Source organism: Aptenodytes patagonicus, chromosome 1 (assembly GCF_965638725.1).
Source record: "Aptenodytes patagonicus chromosome 1, bAptPat1.pri.cur, whole genome shotgun sequence".
NCBI classification, from domain to species: domain Eukaryota; kingdom Metazoa; phylum Chordata; class Aves; order Sphenisciformes; family Spheniscidae; genus Aptenodytes; species Aptenodytes patagonicus.
This window is the reverse complement of record NC_134949.1, coordinates 53,295,702-53,311,250: the sequence shown is the minus strand read 5'-3', so window position 1 is coordinate 53,311,250 and position 15,549 is coordinate 53,295,702. Positions and strand designations below refer to the sequence as shown.

General features: G+C 45.2%; 1 long non-coding RNA gene and 3 other non-coding genes across 5 annotated transcripts; 1 reads left to right on the top strand and 3 right to left on the bottom strand.

Annotated features, from left to right (window-relative positions):
• Positions 1-2,011: 2,011 nt before the first annotated feature.
• Positions 2,012-5,263, bottom strand: LOC143158750 (uncharacterized). Of its 2 annotated transcripts, XR_012995057.1 has the most exons (5): positions 5,143-5,263; positions 4,341-4,399; positions 3,961-4,093; positions 3,129-3,209; positions 2,012-2,204 (listed from the first exon to the last, which is right to left on the bottom strand). It is a non-coding gene; the product is annotated as an uncharacterized LOC143158750 (long non-coding RNA). The 2 variants fall into 2 exon arrangements; XR_012995056.1 differs by having other exon boundaries at positions 3,961-4,399.
• A 460-nt stretch (positions 5,264-5,723) lies between these two features.
• Positions 5,724-5,795, bottom strand: TRNAW-CCA (transfer RNA tryptophan (anticodon CCA)). Its single transcript has one exon. It is a non-coding gene; the product is annotated as a tRNA-Trp (tRNA).
• Positions 5,796-6,255: 460 nt separating this feature from the next.
• On the top strand, positions 6,256-6,327 carry TRNAD-GUC (transfer RNA aspartic acid (anticodon GUC)). The gene has a single exon. It is a non-coding gene; the product is annotated as a tRNA-Asp (tRNA).
• A 183-nt stretch (positions 6,328-6,510) lies between these two features.
• Positions 6,511-6,582, bottom strand: TRNAD-GUC (transfer RNA aspartic acid (anticodon GUC)). The gene has a single exon. It is a non-coding gene; the product is annotated as a tRNA-Asp (tRNA).
• Between the last annotated feature and the right edge of the window lie 8,967 nt (positions 6,583-15,549).

Below are 15,549 nucleotides of genomic sequence, written 5' to 3'. Positions count from 1 at the left end.
TTAAAGTGTAGATAGTATGTTTCACCTTGAAAAGCCTCTGGGTGCCTTGGAAAACAGATCCTTCCCCCACCTTTAAGAATTCACATCTTATTTGGATAGGAAACCAGTTGCAGACAGACACAGCGTATGTCAGAAGGGCAGCAGCAGGGAGATTCTTCCGCTATCGTACTAATGCGGAAACTAACAACCTCCATTCGTATCAAGTAAAAAATGTTCTAAAGCAGTATAAGGGGGAACTGGGTCTGGGAAATTTTAACCAAAGTTAACAGCGGAAATGCAATCTAAAAAACTGGTGCAGGCACCATCTAACATCCCCACAGACAATAATGACACTATACTTTAGGCCTGAAGCTTGTTTTCTGACACTGCTTCTTAGAGGAGTGCAGCCGCCATTTGCAACTCATTGTACTGTTCACAATATGGAGTACAGTTGGTGCTCGCTTTTCTTGTGAGTGACCCTGAGGAGTGGAAGGAACAAAAACTGTTGAGTTTGAAGTCAGTTTACACCTTTGAATCTAAGTACGTTGATGGTAAGTCTGGTTTTAATGCATTAAGTGTAGCATAAAAAATGCAACAGCAATACGGTATGAAGTAGTAAATCACCACAAAGTTACACTCCCAGTTCAGCTTTGGTCGTAACAAATGGATGGATTAACTGGCTTTATCTTGGATCTGTATTTTTTGTCTTTTTGCTGTCAGGCAAAACTGGCATAGAAGCATAAAGACAGCAGAAGCTCAGCATCATATGTTTTGGCTAATTGTTCAAAATCCAGTACCGTGGTTGTGGAGCCACAGCCTCAGATTGACATTACTTACAGTTCATATTTACAGTCCATTTATGTTTTGAGAGTTATTTCCCCAACTATAGAAATATGTATTATCTTTCCTGAATGATTTTCTCAGTTACATTGTTACACTGACATAACTCCCTTGCATGGATGCTGGGCTCTTACTGGCTTACCTTTAGCTGCTTCCAAAGTGACAAAAGCTTAAAAAAGCATCGTGTAACACTTTAGCGTCACCCTGTTTCAGAGCAGTAGAGTTCTCTGGGAAGCAAAGTCCATAAAAAATCCTTGGCACAAAACTGTCCTTTATTCCCTGGCTCTACGCTTTTCATTGTCGCTCCTTGGGAACAACAGGCATTCTCCAGGCAAAGTAGAGACAGGGAAAGTAACACGAGGAAGTGCCAAAATGTGCACATACATAATGATTAACACTGGAACCTGCAAACCTGCAACTGTCACCACAATCAGACCTTAATACAGCTGAGGATCTGCACCTTTATTGTTTCGGTTGAAGGAAAGAAAGCTTGCATTTTGTAGCCTAAGGCAGCAGTCAAAGGGGATAAGGGAACGAGTTCATTATGAACAAGCTCAAAAGATCTTTCTAATGTTTTTACAGGGGAAAAAACCCCATGAGGTGGTCCATACGCCTATTAGATGATTTACGTCTTAAAGGTTGGAGTACAAAACTGTTTTTTTGCCATGCCTTCTGTGAAGCATTCCAGTACTTAAATGTTTATCCCCAACAGCAAGTTCTGGTTTCCAAAGACCAGAATACCTGCTTCTACCTGAGGAACAGGTAGTCACATTTTACCTCTTGTCAGTATAAATGGTGACAAAAGGAAAGTTTAGGGAAAAAGTGCAAATGGTGTGAGACTATGGCCATTTTCAGTGGCTGAAAAACTGCTGTAAGCTTGCCTAAAAATGTGAAATATGCTGAAAGTAGAAGCCAAAAATCCTTCCTTTGTAGGACCCTCCCAAATGTCTGGAATTTGTTAGCTTTCCTTAAGCGTGAGAAAGAGATTTTCAGTCATACCGTCTTCTTTGACATGAAAACACTGAATGCCTTCTAAATTATCTCAGATTTCTAGCTCTGATGTTCCCCAAATTTATGATTCCTGACTTCTAATGCCACCCATAAAAATAAGACAGGTAGTTCATGTTGTGCTACACTGAAAAAATGAATTTTCTATATCTGTGTTCAAAAAAGTGTCCTAAATTCAGCGGAGGGTTTGGATAACATTTAATCCATAATGAAGTATAGATGTATAATTTGCATTCACATATAGTATTTGCCTCATAACATATTTACTTCATAAGTAAAACTATGAAGGCTATAAATCCATTCATGGCAAAGGCATTTAAGGAAGTGCTACAGACATGTCCTTGTCGTAGACTGAGCTGATACGGAAATCTTCTTAGCTAAAGGAAATGTAAAAAACCTATATGAAGTATCAATTCAGTCTTGGCGCACAGTGAGTTTCACATTGAAAATAATACTCCCTCCCAGAAAGGCAACAGAAATTGGAAAGCATTACTATAAATAAAATACGCAGTTGCCTGATCGTTATGGCACAGTGTAACTATACTTTCTAGAACTACCCATTTCTTCTCCACGTTCTTGATTAATTTAGGTGGCTTTTTAACAGCTCTAGCTTATCAGAAATGTCTTTAAGCATAATCCAAGTAGAAATGGCAAAGCGATAAGAAAAAAGCATGCCTTACTATAACGGGGCATATCACTTCTAGAGCAATTCTCTTACAGAAAAAATCGCATCTCCTGCTGGATTTGCCAGCGGGTGTAGTTATACCAGGGGGACAGGCGAGGTGACTGCGCTCTCACTGGCACCCGCTGGGGAATGCTGCTGTATCTGTGTCGTCTGTACCACCCCGTCCCCAGGCAGGGAAAGAAATGTGTACAACTGAGTGGTGTAACCGTTTTAAAACTACTTACTGCTGACACTGTGATAGACAAAGGCCTGTACCAACAAGGACTGAAAACAGAAGTATCAGCTCCTACTTAACTACACTGACAGAAATGAAAAGGACAATTTACAGGGCAGTTTCCCACACTGAATCGTTTCCAAACAAGAATTATTTGGATATCTATTTTTATCATACACAGACAGAGATAGTGCAGAAGCTATATTTACCATATATAAGCTATTACTTCAGCTCCAAGATTTCTGAACCTTATGTGGATTTAAGTTATTGTCTATATTTAGCTAGTAACAATTTCATAAGAAAAAAAGTCTGTGTTAAGAGACCAGTCTTAACTCTCTAACCAGGTTACAAAATGAAGTATTTAAAAGTTAGAAAGGAACAAAAGCACAGAAGCACACCTACTGTAGAAATGCTGGTGAGAGACAAATACCCATCAGTGTAGTCGAGTGCCTCAGAATTAATGGACTCAACTTGACAAAACAGCTGTGAGATTGAAGAGAATTATTATGCCCATTCTACCGATGGGAAATTGAGATGGAGAGTTTGCACATAGCTAAGGCGCATTTAATTCTTTCATTTAGTTTTGAAACGTCACTAGATTATTTTGATTTGGGGACAGTAGGCTCTCCTTCCAAAGAACAACTGACAGAAAATTTAAGCGAACCATTGGCAGTTGTGGTTGTTGTTGAAAGGGATGATCCTGCTCTCTATCCTGTCCCAGGCCATGCACTCCTGACACTTTCCTTGTGTTGGATCTAGTAGTTGTGCCGCCAGATCTGCATGTGGAGCCAGCAGCTGCTGCCGCACAATTGCAAGGCGTGATCCAAGTGGAACGGGGGAAACACGCAGGCAGGGGCGGACAGGGCAGAGCGAGACTGTTTTGTGACAACCTGCACTCAACGTTACGTTAGGTATATTAGTGTGAAACCACACCCTGGAAACTGCGACCCCTACTAATAGATCTTCTGTGTTGTCGTTCGATGAACCCCTTACTGCAAGCCAGGGATATTGTCTGGCAACAATCTGGAACGCTTAGAGCAGCGCACCTGCTTTGGCAGCGGTACAGGAACGCAAGCAGATTGCCACCACTTCTTACATCCAGCCCTCTGATGTAAGGCAGAGACACAGGATATTTTGTGGGACCAGGGAAACATCTAACAGATTATGCACCCAGTAACAAATGCATCCATCTAACAGATTATGCATCAGGAAAAAAAAAAAAAAAAGGACTAACCACATAAATGGAAGTCCAGTCAGCATAGCACGTGAGGCAGTCCTCCTCTTCTATTCAGACCTGGTAAAATCTGAGTCAGCTGAAATACTGTGACCAGTTCTGGGCACCTAAAAATGCAGCTCATTTGGAAAGGCTGCAGAGGCAAGCGATACAAATAATCAGAGGCCCAGCAAACGCGGTCTATTACTCTAGAACAGCTATGGAGAGGCATAACGAATTTCAAATATGGAAGAAGTACCTATAAAAAGGGAATAACCTGTTCTCCAGTGCAATAACATGAGGACTGGATTTAAGCTATGGCAAAAGAGACGTCAGGGTTAAACTACAAATAGTCACTTCGTAACAGTAAGGATAGCAAAGCACTGGAACAGAGCACTTACCTTAAGTGCAGAATTTCTGTATTTGAAAAGTTTTAAGGGTATGTGGAACAAATACTAGCCTGTAAAAACAAAGTATCTTAAAAAAACCCACATAATTTGATGACTCTGCTGAGTCTGGTTTCTAAAACTCCTGCATTCTCTTAATTTTCTGCCATGGTTTACAACACTAATAATCAACTCTTACAAACTTGGAATTGTATCTCTGGCACGTTTCTCTCTGTCCCTCAAATTCAGGCCCTTGACAAACTATTCTGTTTCCCTCCTAATTAAATTTCATTAAGTGTCAAACTTTCCAGTCCATCCAAATCACTAAAGTATTACTTCTAGGTCTCGCTATCTCGTATCTCGATCAAAATTAAGTACTGTGCCTTTCTGCCTCTGGCACCTCAGCGTGTGGAAATGGCTACTCTGAGAAAACTCTCCTGTTCCACGGCCTAAACCCATCACCCTCTGAAGCACCTCCCCTGGCACCCCGCTCCCCTCTCCCTCCCCAGCAGGGTTTTGCTCCCTTCAGGGTTCTTAACGCAGCACCTGTCCCAGCTCTGGGCTCGTCCGGGCCGCTTGCTTCCCCTGCCTTCACCTCCACTCCTTTTCGTGTGGACTTCTGTACTGAAATCAGGGTCTCCCTGCCGTTTTGGGGGCCTCTGTCCCATTTAAAACTTAAAGTTACTCTTTCTATACACCCTTCTGACTTTTTCTCATCATTTCCACACAGCGGGCTGTCTTTGTAAAACTTGAGTAGGTCTTTGACACGTTCTTGCCTTTTGTGTTTAAGCGTGGTATTAGGAAGACCTGTACACACCAACACCGTAGGCACAGGCGCGTCCGTTTTATCCAGCGGGGCCTTTACGGTGACGCTGACGCGGCGGCAACCCTGCGCCATGACTCCCGGTCAGCCCCGCGCACGCTCCTCTCCAGCGGAGGACCCCGCGCCGCGCTGCCGGCGGAGCGGCGCTGCCCCGGGCCCCGGGCCCCGGGCCCCGTCCGCGCAGGCGGGCGGGCCCCGGCCCCTCTCGCCCTCCGCCTCCCCGGCGCGGGGCGGCGCGCGCTGCAGGCAGCTGCGGTGCCAGCGGCGGGGAGGGAAAGCCGCGTCCTCGTTTGCTGTCCCCTCGCGGCACTGCTTCGCCCCAGCACTTCCCCCAAACCGCCGCCGCCGTCGAAATCTGCGAGCCAGATGCTTTCCAAACACCCGTTTCTTGTGTTTCTCTCCGCAGGCTGCCTCGTCGCTGGCGCTGTTCAGACGGCCCTCGTTTCGTACTTCTGCTTTCCCCCTCAGGCTCAAGAAAACAGACGAGACCCTGAGCTTGGGGGGGGAATTAACGTCCCTCCGTTTCCTCCGAGATGAAGGCGGTGAAAGCCGACAGCAGAAAGTTAAAAAGGAAGTGACCCCGACGTGATTCGAACACGCAGCCTTCTGATCTGGAGTCAGACGCGCTACCGTTGCGCCACGAGGTCCTGCTGAGCACCATCACGCAGAGCTTTAGAACTCGCCCACCACGGGCGGCCCCCGCCCCCGGAGGGACGAGGGCCGGGGGCGGTTGGGGCGGCGCGGGCGAGGACCCTTCTCAGCCGCTACGGCGACCGCACCGATTAAAACCGCGCCCCCCGCGCCGGCCCCCCCTCCTCCGCCACTGCTTCGTTTCCCGCCTTCCCGCGCAAGTACGTTAGCTCTCCCCACCCACACACCCACTGCTGGCCCCTAGCAGCAAGGGCCTCCCGCCCCCCCCCCCCGGTGGTGCCGAGCTCGCCTCTCGCAGCATTGCCGCCGTAGGCAGGCTCGTGGGTCCCGCATCCCGCCGCTCGGGGACGGCCCCTCCTGCCCTTCTGCCGGAACCCCTCCGTCGCCGCTGCCCGCCGACACGGTGCGTGGCTTTGCGCATAAAGGCAGCGCCGCCAAAACTCGCGCCAAGGCAGTTCCTCGTTAGTATAGTGGTGAGTATCCCCGCCTGTCACGCGGGAGACCGGGGTTCGATTCCCCGACGGGGAGATGGCGCAGAACGTTTTTCCTCTCCGCGCAGGGCGGAAGGGCGCGCGCCGCCTGGGGCCGGCGCCTTGAAGGGCGCGCGCCGCCTGGGGCCGGCGCCTTTTGCCGCCCGGGGGCCAACGGCCGGCCCGAGCGCTACTCGCGCCGAGGATGGCGGGAAAACAAAAAGCGCGCGCGAGCGCATCTCTCCCCGTCGGGGAATCGAACCCCGGTCTCCCGCGTGACAGGCGGGGATACTCACCACTATACTAACGAGGAGCCGCGGGATGCCTCGGCCCCTGCGCAGCCGCTCCGCGGGGAAGGGGGGTGGCGCCGGTCCGGGTCTGCCCGGAGGCCCCCGGGGGGCACCGCAGCCCCCCACGCCCTCCTGCCCCCCCCCGACCTCGGGAAGGCTGCAGCTGGGCAGGAGCGCCGGGGCGAGCAGAGCGCACGATGGGCAGGAGCCCAACGCCATGCGCCGTGTGCTGCGGGCCCGGCGAGGGGAAGGGGCTGTGCCGGTCGCTGCGGGTGTCCTACAGCTTGTCCAGCACGGGGAGGCGGCGGGGAGAGGGCGGGGGGAGGAGAGAGGCTCCCACGTGGCTCGTGTTTGTCTGGATTCTTCAGGACTTTGCGTGCTGGCAAGGAGAGGGATCGCGTGCGGAGGGAGAGGGATCGTGGGCCCCCACCCGTAGCTCTGGTCTCCCCTCCCGCCCCGCGGCGGGGCGATCTGGGGACCTACGTGCACGGATCCGTGAAAATGGCAGTGCAGGGAAACTGCCCGACTGGAGGCGGTGAGGAGCAAAGCAGCAGCTCGGATGTCTTTGCGTTTGTATTTTTGCATCTCGTTCACGCAGGCAATCTCTTTTTACGGGAACCTGAGAAGCTCTGGAGTCAGCAGTCCTTGGGGCGAAGGGACTCGAGCACCTGCTTCTTACCTACCTAAAAAGGGAACGAGAGAAATGGAAACCGATTACTTTGAGATTTGAGAGTAAAAGGCAGAAGTACACCTACTGACCGTATGGCATGATACTGACTCCGTCAGCAGTAACACAGTTGTAAGTTTGTATCTCAGTGACATTAGACAGGAAGCTAATTTGCTAGCTTGTTAGATGAAGAATTAATGCCATATAATAAACAAGTGATGGGAACAACCAGCGTTCTCTTTTGATGGTCTCTGCTACTGCTAATATTTCTTTGGATAAAAAGACCCCAGCTTAGCTTTTTCAGACAAGCATAGCTAAAGAACAAACAGCAATCTATACGTAGACATCTAAACGTAAGTGACCTGTAAACGAAGCATTTCTAAAAATTGGCCTACTCATTTAAGCATTTGAATGTAAACATGTTGCTCAGTGGATGCAACAGATTCAAATTTTGTCCTGGCAAGTGAAAAATAACAACTGAAGTCTCATAGTAATTTAATTACTTTAGAGGTAGTGTAATGAGATGAACTGGTAGGGTTGTGATCAGGTGATAGGCTTTAAACCTCCCAGAGCAAGATCAAAACCAGCATTGCTAGGCTGGTCTAAACCTGCTGTGCAGGTTCAAATTTTATTCAGAAGATGTTGATGGTTAACTTTAAGCTGGGAGACTTTCTGGTGGATCAAACATTGCCTGTTTGCATTTTGTGGGACCACTCACACTTAGCTAGTTTAGACCTTTTTGCCAGTCACGTCTCAGTTCCTCCTGTTCCTTGATCCCTGCGGTCAGGTAGCTGAGATGTGACCACTTGTGTAAGTGGTGGTGCTTGCTGCAGTCAGATCTTCCTTAGCTGCTGCTCTCTGCCTCAGAGCTGGTATTGCCTCAGGCTCCTGCACAGACCTCTCCTTGGGCTGTCTTCTCTTAGAACAGGACTTCTGCTATCTCCGTAACATCTCTTGCAAATTTTTGGCATTGCTAAGCACTTTCAGAAAACCAGAGCCAGGCTCACAACAAATTGTGTAGACCTTTTGTCGTGTTCTTCACTTTGTTCATGAGGGCAAAAGCAGATCTGGCTGGGAGTTCTGGACCTGCTGGAGATACGGGGAAAGCCTACAGTGTGACAGACTCTTGAAGCACCATTTTCAATAGCTGAGTACATCGCTAAGTGTGTTTTTATCAGAAAGCTGCTAATTTAGAAATGAGAGTCCTTGGTCATGCCTCAACTCACTGCTCTGCTTCTGCACACCCACTCCCATTCTGGGACAGCTATTTCTGACTGCATCAGCCATCTTGTACGTTCTCCACACCTTCTTCCAATCAGGGCAACCCTGAACCAAAAATGCCAGTCAATATGCCAGCTCATGCTCTTGCACAACCTCCTCACACTCCCCATTTGGCAGGAAGAGGAAGCGTATCTACTAAAAATACCTACTATTACCTGAGCTGGTGATGGCAATTCTTAAACAACCCTGAAGAAGGGGTAACCAACTGTCCTGCTATGCTGAAAACAATGGCCACCTGTGTTTTCTCAGTGAAGCCTGTATGCACTTCTGAAGCCAGACTTTCAAAGACATCCTTGTGTACCCCAACCAAGATGACACTTATCCAAAGCTGTCTAAGAAGGGGAGCAAGAAGAGACATTGAGGTATGAGTCAGCGCAGCAGAAGTGCTGTTTTGAAGTGGATGGACTATCATAAGGCTGCAATGACTCGCAGTTACAGAGCAAATGCATTCCCTGTTGATTTGCCACAGAGACATGTAAGCACAAAGCAGACCAGGTACGAGGAACTAGTATCAATGTTCCAAAGTCTGTGAAGCATCTGCCTTCTCCTCAGCGTCTGCATACTACTATTCCACGTATCCAGTCCCAACAATCTTGTTCCATGCTTTCCTCATCGTTGCACCAGCTTTGTGTTCAGCAGCCACTAGAGACCTGCTCCCTGGAGCAACAGCCATCTGCAGGAGGCCCTTTACGACCATAAGCAGGAGTAGGGCTGGGATCTAGTGCATCATGGTAACTGGAAGCTAGTTACCTCCCCTTCAGATTGTTTAGCTGAAGCTCAGCTTGCAACTTGTCCAGTTGAGTTTTGCATACCATCATGGATGGGAGATTCCACAATCTCTTTGCCACAACAGGTTGTCCACCCTCACTGAGAAAAATTCCACCACCCACCCACCCCACCCCCCTTATATCTACTTGGAATTTGCCATGTTGCAACTTGATCAGTTGCCTTTTGTCATCTTGCTGTGCACCTCCAAGGAGAGTCTGGCTCCATCTTCTCTATTCCCTCCCACTGGGTAGCTGAAGACAACAATTAGATTGTCCTGTAGCCTTCTCTTCTTCAGGCTGAACAAACCTAGCTCTCTCAGTGTCTCCTTGTTTGTCACGTGCTCCAGCTCCCTATTCTTTTGGTGACCCTCCCTTGGACTCCTTCTAGTTTGTCGATACTTTTCTTGTATCACAGTGCCCCAGACTGTGCACAGTACTCCATAGGCAGTCTCACAAGTGCCAGATGGGGGTGGGGGCAGTAATCATTTCCCTTGATCTGCTGGCTCTGTTGTTACTAATGCAGCCCAGTATATGATTAGCTTTTGTTGCTATGAGAGCAGTTGCTCACTCAGGCCCATCCTTGTTGTTCGCTGGGACCCCCAGGACCTTTTCTGCAAAGCTGCCCTTTACCCAGTCAGCTCCTGGCTGTTGTACGGGTTTATTATATCCAAGGTGCAGGACTTTACATTTGCCTTCATTGAACTGGAAGACATTCATGTTGGCCCATTCCTCCAGCCTTTCAAAGTCCTGCTGAATGACAGCCCTGCCCTTGAGTGTATCAGTGGCTCCCCTCAATTTGATGTCATCCACCTGTGTCACCTGCTGATACTTATTTGCCTTGACAAGGAACATATATTGTTATTGGCATGTTGAGGTTCAGCACAGCTGATATCATCCTTGGCAGTGTGATCTGGGTTGGATCCATGCTATGGCAGCTGCTCGTACTTCTCCTGCCATGTAGAACTACCCCTGCTTTTAGCACTATGGTTGCCCAGATGCGATGCTGAGACCGTGGTTTCCTTTTGCAGATCTGAGATGCAAACTGTGAAGTGCAGCAGTGCTGCCTTGGAGGCACTGCCTGGTCCCCCAGGCAGAAGGCTGGGCTGCACAAAACATCCTCACAGTGCAGCTGCACTGGCATCCCAGAGTCCATAAACAGTGGATTTGACACAGTGCAATGCAGGATACCAGCAATGTGCTCATGGGTAACACTGGTACAAGGTACTATCTCTAATTTGAAGTAGCCACTTAAAATTTGGCCATGTAACAGTGTCTTGAACTAGATCAAGCCTCTTACAGCAGGGCATCTCTCAGTATAAACTGCTTGTTGAACCATATTTTGAACATGATGCCTTCTATTAAATATGTTAAGCTTTCTGTTTCACATAAACAACTGTGCTGATGACCATATTTTATACAAATAGGAAGCTATTTGATATTGCGATTACTTTCCGTAATTTCTTGAGGTAGCTTTTGGTTAGTTTAAAATATATTCATGCTTAAAAATATATCTGCTTCAGATTAGTCAAGGTGAGTACTGAGTGACACCTGCTCAGCGTCACCTCCAAAGCACTACAACCTTCTGGAGAACTGCCCTGATACAGAAGAGTTGTCTTCTGGGTTTTTGAAACCAGAGTCCATGAAGGAAGCTAGGAAAAGCAAACCAGTTGTCATTGGGTTTAGATTTGTTGTACAGAGGTCTATAACCCCAACAGAAAAATGTTAGGGGTCCAAACTGAGGAAAATTTAAAAAGCTACAGAAATGGTCTTGCCCCTTCAGCAGTTTATGGAGTGATCTGGAAAGTGTCAGTAGGGGGAATGTGCTAAGTGTAGGATGAAATGTTGTTAGGCAGCTCCTTGCACCAGCAGTTCCCTCCTAGCTGTAGTTGCCACAATGATCCAGGTGGTCTGAAAGAAATGAGGAGAGTCCTCAGAACCAGCAGTTGCCGACAGATAAGTTTTGTGAGCAGTAAGTCAGGCCCTCATCTCCTTGCCAGACTCTTCATAGCTATTTTGTACACTCTTATTGCTGCCCATTCACACATATCCAACACTCTTTGTGTTCTATTTTCCATTTAATTTTTGTCTGTACCCTCACCCTGTGAAGTTTGCAGCACAGGATTTAATGAGCTTTTCAGTAAGAATGTATAAGTCATCAAACGGCATATTAAGTTACAGGACTTCTTTCTGTATAGTTTTTGGCCTTATACAATTTCTGTCCAGTGTAATGGATTTGTTGTGCAGTCTGTATGACTTAGTGATCTCTTTCTGTGCTAATGGATTTTGATCAAGCTAAAACGAAGTTTTAGAAGTTATTAGAAAAATCAATTTACATCACTTAAGGGAATGTGTGATCAGACATCCCATGCAAAATCAACAGCTGAAGAGCTGAAGAAATTCAAGGTAAAGGGGACTGTGACATTGTATGTCAGTGCCTGGTGGATTAGTGGGAGGAGGGACTTAAGGGGCTTTCCCCTATTAGCATGCCTGGTATAGTTTATACAGTACTAAATGCAGCCACACAGCTGGGCAGCTTCCTCTCCATGTTACATCATGTGAACTGTCTAATAAATGGAGCCTTTTAAAAACTTGTTGGAGGAATCTCAGGGCTTGAAAATTTATGTCCTAAGAATTGTGAAATAAAACAGACAAGGAGTGCCCACGCAGAACTGCATTTTCTGTTTAGGTAAAAAGCACTCTGAAATAAAAGTTGAATAGCTGAATCTAGCCATTTCTATTCCCATAGCATGGTTTAAATCCATTGGATACTCCCAATAAGAATAAACTCCTTCTCGGAGGGAATCTGCATTCTGATCACTTTTCCCCTCAAAAGGGATTGCCAAGCAAATGTACTGAAGAGATACCATAAAAACCTGGGAAATTCAAACCAGGAAAAGTGGAGGCTGGCTGGTTTTAATGAATAATTTCAACTTTAGAATAGCAGAAACTGAGAGATGTCCTGCTTAGAAATCAGAGGATAGGACTCAGTAATTAAAAGGAAGACGATTGATCAAGTTTGTATGTGGAATACACCTCTTTTGGTGTATGAGATGTATTGTTTCGGAGTAATCTCAAAAAAGTGTTTATGCAGCAAAGCCTTTAGAGACATATCAGGACACTCCAAAACCCAAATAGATTGTGTACTAACATAAGTATTCCTGTGTAATGCAGTTCTGGATGCTAGAATATGCCTACCAGATGACTACAAGAATAGTCATAACTTTCTAGCTGTGATGAAAGACTGCAGTGGACCCAAACAATTTCACCATTGGTCTGACTTGGTCTGAAATATGGCATTCTTAGAATCTTGAAATTGTCAATAATTTGCTTCAAAATAGACCAATCATGTAGTGCCTAAGAAGGAAAATTCTAGAGACTAACGTGAAAAAAATCAAATACTGTCATATACAGCTATAATATGACTATCAGGCCTTACTCTCGCATCGTATCAGTTCTAGGAGTAAACAACTGTCATTAAAAAAAAAGGAATCATGAACTTAATAAAGCAAAATGAAGTGTAGAGACGGGAAAAACATGGGATAGCAAAACCCACAGAAAGTAATACAGGAAAAAGCACCATAGACTGAAGTTGGGTATCCAAAGCAAAGATGTCATGAGATAAAGGCATCACACAAAGAAATTAATTATACTGTAAAGAGCATGGGGAGATATTTAAAGGTATTGGTTTTACAAAAGTATAAATGAGGGAATATGCAATGAATTTAACTTCATCTTAGAAAGCTGATCATCACAAACTTCTTTTATCCATTCCGATGCTCACTCAATATAGACATCATGGACAAGTGCAGGCCAAGTAATTACAATGGGGAAACCAGACATCGAAACCAAAGATGAGCATACGGAGGAGGTGCTATTAAAACCAAAACCTCTGTGCTTGCTTAAGGTATGAAATTAGAAATACACAAAAGATCCTGCAGAAGACTTGAAAAAAAATTGTATGCTCCCACATCAGAACTCATTAATGCCCCAGACCTTGAATAGTGCTTGCTGTTCTCTAAGTTTGACAGATTGTACTGCTGTAGTGCTGAAAAATCAGTGGGTAAAAAAAAAGTCAGTGTGCTGAGCCAAGAATGAATAGAAGTCAGTTTAGTTTTTATCTAGTAGTTAACACAAGGGAAACTGACCTTACCTTGAAAACACTATCAGGATGTGTCATGGAAGTATAAAGGGAAATTTATGTATGCTTTGCTGCTTTTGTGAAAGTTTTGAGAAGTTTCAGCATGACAGACAGATAGGCATTACTGGAAAAGGTATTGATGACTCACAAAATCCAGAGTTTAGAAAACACTGTAGCTGAGAGAGAAAGCAGCATTGTGAGCAGATGTTGAAACATCATAGTGCATCATCAAGGTACATTTTGTCTGTGAAAGCATTTGTCATTAAGTAGAAAGCATAACAAATGACAGTTTGGAATCTTCTAAATGGCATCTGAGTTAATGGAGCTTATATGAACAATATAATGTCTCTTAGCAATCTTTCTCTAAGAGTTCGATTAGAGAAGACCTTCAGAGCTTGATGAATGGTTTGAAAAAAGATTATGATAAATGTTAAAAAAACAAAAGTGCTAAGAATAGTCTCAGCAAAAGACAAAGTTGACAACTCAGTTATTTTAACAACCAAACGCTAGATCAAACCTACCAGCACTCTAGCAATTTATTGCAGTGCTGGCTTCACTGTGTGTTCCTGGTCCTCCAGTCGCCACCATTTACTACTTCATTGTGTTGTGCATGGGCAATAAAAGAATAGCTCCCTTTCTAGACAAAACTATGGCTTGATGGGGTAATAGTTTCCTCCCTTCTCCTTTCCTTAGGATACAAGGGCCACATGGCATGGAAAACACATTCTTCTTTTCCTTACTCAGGGGTGTACTCCAATGATTGCAATAATCCATATGCACAGGGAAACCTTGAGAAACCCCAAGTGGTCCTCATGACTAATAAAAACCAGTGAGGATTAATTCTCATTTCAGCAGTTGGTTTTTATCCTTGCCATGTGTTGTACTGTTACTCCTACTTCTGGCTTCTCCACTCTGCAATCTTTTTGTCTTCCTTTTCGCTATTCTTCCTCCCCTCCTCCCCTTTTTTTTGTTTTACTCTTTCTCCTTAAGAAAAAACAGGATGCCCCATGTCTTGTCCAAGTCGTGGGAGTGCAAAAGAGCGACCTGAAGGCTGGAGGAAACTGCTGGTCCTGTTCAGCCGTGCCAGGAGAAGATCCTGGGATTGGCTTCTTTTAATTCTGGCACAATTTCCAGTGGGTGGACGAGCAATGGAGAGGAAGTGGATAGGTTTTTAGATTTAGCAGATGGAAGAAGGAAGATGGTATAAAATGAAACATTAAAAAGCCCTTACAGAAATTAATTGCCTTTTGCAAAGTTATTCATGATAGAGAAAAGCAAATGTGCACATTCACCAGAGATTGTTCAAGATGTGATGGATGGTTAACCATCTTGCTCAATTGTAAAAGCCTGACACTTAAAAAAAGATGCAGAAATGAATCACAGTGCACTTCTAATTTGAAACAAGAGATGGATATTTAAAGTCAGTTGAATAGCCAAAACCACAAATGAGGAACTGTTCAGAATGATGGGCTTAGAGCACAGCTGCTTGAAGTAAGAGTTAACACTACTGTGCATCTGCAATACATTGCCTGACAATCACCGAATTACTCTTAATGCTAGTAAAATCAAAGAAAAAGCAGCAAGAGAAAAAAAATCAGACGCATTGCTAGGTAGAGTCAGATTCAGAGAACACAGGACATTTTACAGCTTTCACACAGCTGATAAGGATGTGAGATGGTGATCTGCGATCACTGGTTTGGAGATGTCAGTTTAAAGAGATGAGAAAAAGGCTGAGGAATTGCTGTGGGGCAAAATGTGAAGGCAGACATTGTCAAGGTGACAATAAACAATTAAAATAAAGGGTTATTAAAGTGTAGTGCAATGCAAAATAATGCATTTATTCCTGGGAAAAAAATATAAGCAAGGGGTTTTTTTTTTTTTTTTCATTTACATTAGTGTTCCTCATTATGTGTGATTGGAATGTGGAGATTTTTACTTCAAAAGGCACAAACACTGTGCTTCAGAAGAATAATCTTTATTTCTTTGCTGTCTGCTATTTTGCAGGATAATGATCTTTCCGTCAGTTTTTTTTTCAAAAGGACTAGAATTTCAAGTTTGCAATTGCATTGGCTCCCTCTGGTGGCACTCTGAAATGCTCTACTTTATAGTCCAGTAAAATTACTGCTTCAAAATTAGT